At 36.9% G+C, this 7442-nt stretch overlaps 1 pseudogene; it reads left to right on the forward strand.

Moving 5' to 3' along the window:
- The first annotated feature begins 4618 nt into the window (after positions 1–4618).
- LOC113111063 (ankyrin repeat domain-containing protein 45-like) lies at positions 4619–6337 on the forward strand (annotated as a pseudogene).
- Positions 6338–7442: the final 1105 nt, after the last annotated feature.

The following is a 7442-nucleotide window of genomic DNA, read 5'->3' on the forward strand; positions in this document are numbered from 1 at the left end:
TGTAATAATGCAAAGGGACAAAAGTAAACACTCAGTTTTCAGTTAAAGTCAATTCGTCATTGATTCAGTGATGTATCGTCCCTCTGTGCAATCAAGTGGATGATATCGCTTGATATTAATTGTCCCCAACTAAAGAAAAACAAGGAACCAAAACTCCATCGGTGACAGAATGGAGAAAAATCCTTGGGAGAAACCAGGCTCAGTTGGGGGTCAGTTCTCCTCTGACCAGACGAAACCAGTAGTTCAATTCCAGGCTGCAGCAAAGTCAGATTGTGCAGAAGAATCATCTGTTTCCTGTGGTCTTGTCCTGGTGCTCCTCTGAGACAAGGTCTTTACAGGGGATCTGTATCTGGGGCTCTAGTTGTCCTGGTCTCCGCGGTCTTTCAGGGATGTAGAGGTCGAGGTAGAGGAGATACGGGTGGCTACGGTGACCTTGGAATAAGAGAGAAACAGACTAATGTTAGCATAGATGCAACATAAGAACAAGTACATGAGGTTTTATGAATTACCATGTCTGTTTTTTCACTGTGTCGCACATGTTACCTGCCAAAACTCAAATGGAATCTTTAGCATCTGAATTTCCAATGACTCACATTGAAAACTGTCAATTTTTTTCAGAGGTGGGACCATACTATGGAGAGTGTTTGTATTGGGAGGTGACGTCACTCAAAGACAACTGTGCAAAATGCTTTGAACAATGGAGGTTAAGGCACTACTAAAGGCAGCTGCCGCTCCGAGAGGTGTGTGATAAAGAACAGACAGTGCAACCCGGATCTCCCTATATTCTTGGCACCTCACACAATAAATAATTCTGTCATTTTTACCCCAAATGCAGCTACTATCCCCTGCTAACCGTTAGAGCCACATGGTACTATTGGTCAATATTCACCATTAACCAAATGCTTTTCACCGGAGGAATAAAATATAGGGTAAGCTGCAGCTAGGTAAATAAGAGTAGAACTGCAATGTTGTTAGCTGACGTGCATCAGATTGCAAACAGTGAGAGATTTGGGGTAAAAACTACAAAATATCTCCCAATACAAACACGCCCCATAGTATAGTCCCACCCTTGACACAAATTGACAGCTTTCTGTGTAAGGCATCTGAAATACAAATGCTTTTCAATTGAGTTTGGACTATTTCACAATGTATATGTCCACATGTGGAAAAATACAATTAAATATACAATTTGCAATTCCTTTTGAAAATAGTGCAGAATATCCTTACCTGTCCATTGATTATGATCAATGCCTGAGAGATCTGCTGTCATTTTTAAATCGCCACAACAATTGGATGGGGTTTTGTGGACTCTGCTCAGTTAAGGAATTCCATGTTTGTTCCAACCTTTAAAATAAAGTTTTAAAAAAATAAAAAATACAAATTGTTTTAATAACAGTGATTCAGTTCAATTAACTGTGTGAAGTTAATCATGAAATTGACCCATCATGATTATGAGTTAAATTCACCTATGAGTTGGTCTACAGAAGCAGAATATGATATAGTGATTGGCTGAAAGGTGTGCTTTCAAACAGTCTAATCAATGGGATGTTCATTATAAATCACAGTTTTATGTTAGTATGCTGGCTATATCAAACACACACAGTCACTGGCACAGATAAGGGAGATCACACTGCATGCGCGCACACAGACATTTCTATGACAAGTCACGTAGGTAAAACAGTCCATATATAAAAACTTATAGATGTACCAAAGTGATAAGGACAAGTCAAAAACACGATCTGGAAAATTAATATATGATGTTTACGCTCATAAATTAGGTACATTCTGGTGCAGCTTTAACTATAGCACGAAAAAAAAATATATCTGCGTTTAAGTTACGTGAGGGTTAACGTTAGTTGATTATCACAGACAAACAATTATGTAAAATGTATAATAAACACGAACTTACCGTTAGACGCCTCAATAAGACTGCACTCGACGAGTTTTTCTCTCACAAATGTATCCATGCGCTTTTCTGACAGGAAAAAAACACATTTTGAATTATAATTTGTATGTAAAAAGACTTTATAAACCACAAAAGCATCAAATCACTTCACTAACGCGGCCAGCGTCACTCGCTGTGCGTGCGCGCACTTTGAAATGCCCTGAGACGTCGATTCTTTTCCGGGAATCACTTTGTTCGAGAATTACTGAACCGGTTTACTTGAACTGGGTCGTCGGTTCTTTTAGACCTGCGGTCCGACTATATTGTACGTAATTTGTATGATTTAAATGTCGATATGGACAACTGCAGGCGTTTACATTAGAGCAGAAAGTCGTATTCACTTTTTGAACTCATTTGACTCACTTAAATATCAAATTCGCTTTTCAATGTCAGAAACTACTTTTTCCTCTATTTCCACAGGTATTCGCATATTTCAGCCATCAGTCACTGTCTGAAACTTAATAAAACTTTATTAATCTGTCGTCTCAGATACCTTAACACGATTATGCGAGTCGCGTAACGTAGGTTGGCCGTTTGAGGTAAACAGTTCATCATTTAACGTAAATAATGTTGGCCTGTAGACGTTTAACAGTATTGTTGCTGCAAAAAAAAAGTTATAATTCTGCCAATTTAAAATAATTATTATTGAAAACATTAAATAAACTTACCTTTAAACAGTTGAAAGCCGTGGCTTTGCCCCGTTGTTCTTCCAAAGTGACAGTTGGGGAGCGATTTAAACATCTTCAAGGCGCGTTAAATAACCCAGCGCTGGCCTGAAACAACCCAGCGACGCAACCCAGCAGGTTTAACCCAACACCTGGTAAATTGAAACTACCCAAAAGTGTTTAAAAAGAAATTAAATAACCCAACAAAATGACCCAACAGACTCAACCCAGCATTTTGGGTTAAAAAATAACCCAGCCGTTTTTAGAGTGTATATATCAGCCCCAGGCACATAAGCAGTCCTTGGACAAGCACAGATGTTGTTTTGGCGTTCCAGAGAACTGAAGCATGACTGCAATGGCTCTGAGGACAGATGCTAACAGCCCACTCTAAATGGTAAAAACAGCCAGATGCATATTCGTCTCACATCAGCTCAGGACTTAGAGTTGTGAAAGTGGTCTACTGAACTATTCGTTGGTTCTAATAACTATCAAAAACTAAAATCAGTCATAGACAATCAATAAAATGATACAATTTAAATATAAAATGTAATTATGTAGTATTAAATAAATAATAAAAAAATGTAAAATCTTAATGAAAGAATTTCACTTGATCCCACCGTGGCACACAAGATTTCTGTGTAATTGGAACGTACTGTAATATTAACGTCAGTCCATGTTTCTCTGTCAGGCGTAGCTGACGTCTCTGTTTGATACTGCCATTCCCCTTCCCTGGTTTGCCTGCTCCAAATTTTTCCTATAATTACAGACCCAGATCATAAAAGGTTTCCTCCTTTGGCTTAAAATAGAACAACTATTTGTCATGTCATTCATTGAACACACACATGCTACAAACGCTTCAATGACAGATCAGGAGTTATGGGCAGGTCAGGAGTGAACACTTGAGTCAGAAACTCTGACACAAATCCATTCATTCCACATTCTTTACACACCATCATTACACACACTCTCTCTGTAATGTGATCGTTTCATGCCTTGAGCAACACAACTGTCCGTCTGGTATGACATGATGCCACTTATATCCAGAAGGGAATGATGCTTCCTTTGTATAATAGAGTAAATTCTACCAAACAATAATTCCCTGCCATTTCATCTAATGATGCTAAAGATGAAGGCAAATATTGGGTTGGGGTGACCCAGAATTTTTAGATTTTCAGGTGAGGCTAATATTAAAACTAGTCATGATATTTTAACAGTTGATTGAGGAAGTTTTTTTTTTTTTTTTGGAATGTACAATGACATTATGTGATGACAAAAGTTATTTGTACTCACAAGTTTCCCTGTCAGCTGACTTTCCATTCTTTATCATCATGGGAGAAATTACCTTTAGGGACATCTAATGACGTTTCCCTTTTTAAATGAAATATATCAAATAAATTTACCACAAGAAATGTCCAGTTCCTAGTTTTTTCCCCTCGTCCTCTCACTGAAAAACATATTTGCATATAAACTAAATAAAGTGGATAGTACATTTACCCAGATACTGTACTAATATATCATCGATTAGAGTTTACTTTTCATTTCGTAGAATCAAAATACATGACTTCAAATGCATATTTTATCTTGATTAGTATCTTTCTTTTCAGTGTCAGTCCATTTAGTTGTCAGATGACAGGCCTAATGTAATTTACATGGAGAAGTCGTAGCCATTCAGTGGCTTTCCTTTCATTTTTAAAAAATTGTATAATTTTAAAAAAATGGTAAAATATGGTATTTTATAATGATCCAACATTAGTTAGCTTGTTATAAATAAATAATATTCGTGTCTAATATTGCAGCTGAATAATAAAATAGTTTTGGGTTTCTAATTTGATAATTATATTTATTTATTTTCACACTTATTTATTTCCACAGCTATAAATAAGGGTTAAGTGTTTCTACTTTATTTAACTGTTCAGCTCAGAGCATCGGCTCTTCTTATTTCAGCAACAGCGACATCTTGTGGCCAATAACAGCAATGACATAAAAACAGCCCGGTTGCCATAGAGACAGCGAAACACACCATCACTCTTCAGCATGATGCGGTCAACTGAGGAGAAAACTGTACTTTTATGTGCTTTAGATGATGATTTAGAGGGACTTACGAGTCTTTTGGAAAGCAAGAGCGCCAACGATACTCAGCAATCAGAGAATATTTTGTGGGAAAAAGATGAGGTTGTAGAAATGCGCTGTTTGCTGCGTGTACACTCGGACGGAGCCGAATAGTGCGCGAGCTCGTGCGGAACGGCGCTGACGTCAATAATCTCACGGCGCGCGGTAATAACACCTACAGTAAAAGTTGTTTGTAGATGTGTAGTTAATTTAGCCTAACAAGACACCAAATTACTGCTAAAACTAAAGCCTGAAGCGTTTACTGGCCTGAGCTGGATCCTTGCTGGTCAAATCAACCGGAAGACAATAAGCCTAACATAATTTAATATAAATAAGTGTGCTAGATTTTAAGTAATATTGTTTATTGAAAACTTTTGCATTTCCCCTTTAATTATATACCATTTGTTTCTATTTAAAAAATGATTTTTTAAATTATTTTTCAAATTTCATTAAGATATTTCTAAGCTTGAAAAGTGTACGTACAGTAACAGTATTACAAGTTGTTGCACTGCAAAACAGTCTGATGATAAATAATGGTTGATGGTTCATTGGTGCTGTAGGCTACTCAGCATTGCATTATTCTGCCATGTGGGGTCAGCTGGACACTTTAAAAACTTTGGTTGAGCTCAAGGCTGATTTCCAAGCGATCAGTTTCCGGGGAGAGAAGGCTGTTGATGTGGCCCGGCGTTATCACAAACTGGAGTGTGCAGAGTATCTGGCATGGGCTGGTAGGAAAGAGATACATTTCAACACATTATGCTAGAGTCCAATCTTGTTATGATTAAGGCCAATTATTATTTTTTTTTCTCCTAACAGAGGCCAAACAAAGTTTGCAAGCATTAGTAGAAGATATCAGAAACATTATAACTGATCCAGAGAAAGTTCAAGGGAAGCTCAATAAAGAGGACAAGGTAATTAATTATTAGTAATATCCTTAGTGAAATTGTTTCAGATAGCCTTACCTTTTTAGTAAATGCAAAAGTACAAGTTTCCTAATCAATGTTTGTGTGTTGCTAGACCGTGTGTATAAACACCTGTTCGGCAAAATCTGACTGGATACACAACACCAAAAATGCAACAATTCAAGACTTCATCGAACAGAAGAAGCACCTCGAAGACATACTAGCACCTGTTCTGCTCAAGCTTAACACACAATGTGAGAACTGATGTAAATCTACAAAGAACATCTTGGTATTTTACGTCATTGAGTATCAGTCAGTGAAAGTGAAAAGTGATCAGTGCATTATTAATGTACAATTTTTCATTTAAAGGATAGTTCACCTGAAAATGAAAATTACCCCTCAAGGATGTCTGAGGGTGAGTAAATCACGGAGTAATTTTCATTTTTGGGTGAACTATCCCTTTACCCTAGCACATTCCTGCCAAACAAATGTTTGATATATTTATGTTTTATTTTTTTATTATCTAAATGAAGTTTTTTGTTTCTTATTTATTCACAGCTGAAGCCACAGTAAAGACAAGAAAGCCTTAGAACTTCATTGCACAGAGGCATTATGTCGTTCAAATGACAAAAAATTGGTTACATTAACTCAATACATGTTCTGCATTTAGACTTTTCAAATATTAATAATTAGACCCTAAAATAAATATGTATGATTCCTGACATAGAATTGCAACACTATTTTATCTGAAAAAAGAAAGCTTTTAACTGCTGTTTAATGAATGTTTACTTTAGAACATGTATTGCAACAATTTTCAATTATTAACTGATAAAGAGAATCAAGGTCATATAAACAAGAAAAAAAATTACTGTGTCAGACAAATTTTTTTTAGCAGAGCTGTTGGCTGATGTTCTTGTGATGCGCTTAATAAACACTAGATGGAGACAGAGGCCGCGAATCGTGGTTAGCTAAATCATTTCTCAGTATCGCCAAAATTGTCTTAAGCCAGTCTAATGTCTACAAAACGTGTTATTCAAGAACAAAATACAACGCCTATTAATGTCAAATCAACTTAAATACATTATGACATTACTGCACGCAGGTTAACCAGCAGATGTCTCAAAGACTCGATAATCATTTAATAATCTTTCTTACAATATCGATCGATGCTATCTCCAATTCGTCCTTATTTTAAAATGTAACAAATAAATAATATTTCTAAAAAAATAATTATAATGAATTTTAATTGATATATGAAGCGGTTTAAAACATAAATTCGTGTTGATCGAGTCACTCGGTCATCGTCTAGTTTTCCCTGAATCCCAGCGCAACAGGCTGGCGATGACATGTGATTTGAGCTGGAAAAGCGGTTTGGTTGGAAGTGTGAAAAGGGCTGTCTGTCCTCACCACAGGACCGGGAAGAAGGGAGGAGTCCCAAACAACGACTCGCGCGTAAAGTGGACGACAGAACAATAAACCGGTACTTGCTGTTAATTTGGTGATTACTGACGCAAACACAATGCAGTAAACTCCTGCCGTCGATCCAGGAAAACCGACGCCTGGATTCATTCAATGGACCACACTCAAGTAAACAGCGGTCCATACCGGATATAACTTCAAGAACTGCTGCTTGTTGCGTTCGTGTTTAACTTTTGGCTTGCGGAATTCTGTCTTAAGAAAAGGGTGATCTAAACTTGCACTTTCGTATGTTTTAGGTTTTATAAGTGTTTACACTATAAAAGCTTCTCTTTTTATTTATCCGTATTTCCTTATTTTATTATGTTTGTGCCGACTGCGTGGCTACAGTGCTCTGTAATGTAA

Source organism: Carassius auratus, chromosome 2 (assembly GCF_003368295.1).
Source record: "Carassius auratus strain Wakin chromosome 2, ASM336829v1, whole genome shotgun sequence".
NCBI classification, from domain to species: domain Eukaryota; kingdom Metazoa; phylum Chordata; class Actinopteri; order Cypriniformes; family Cyprinidae; genus Carassius; species Carassius auratus.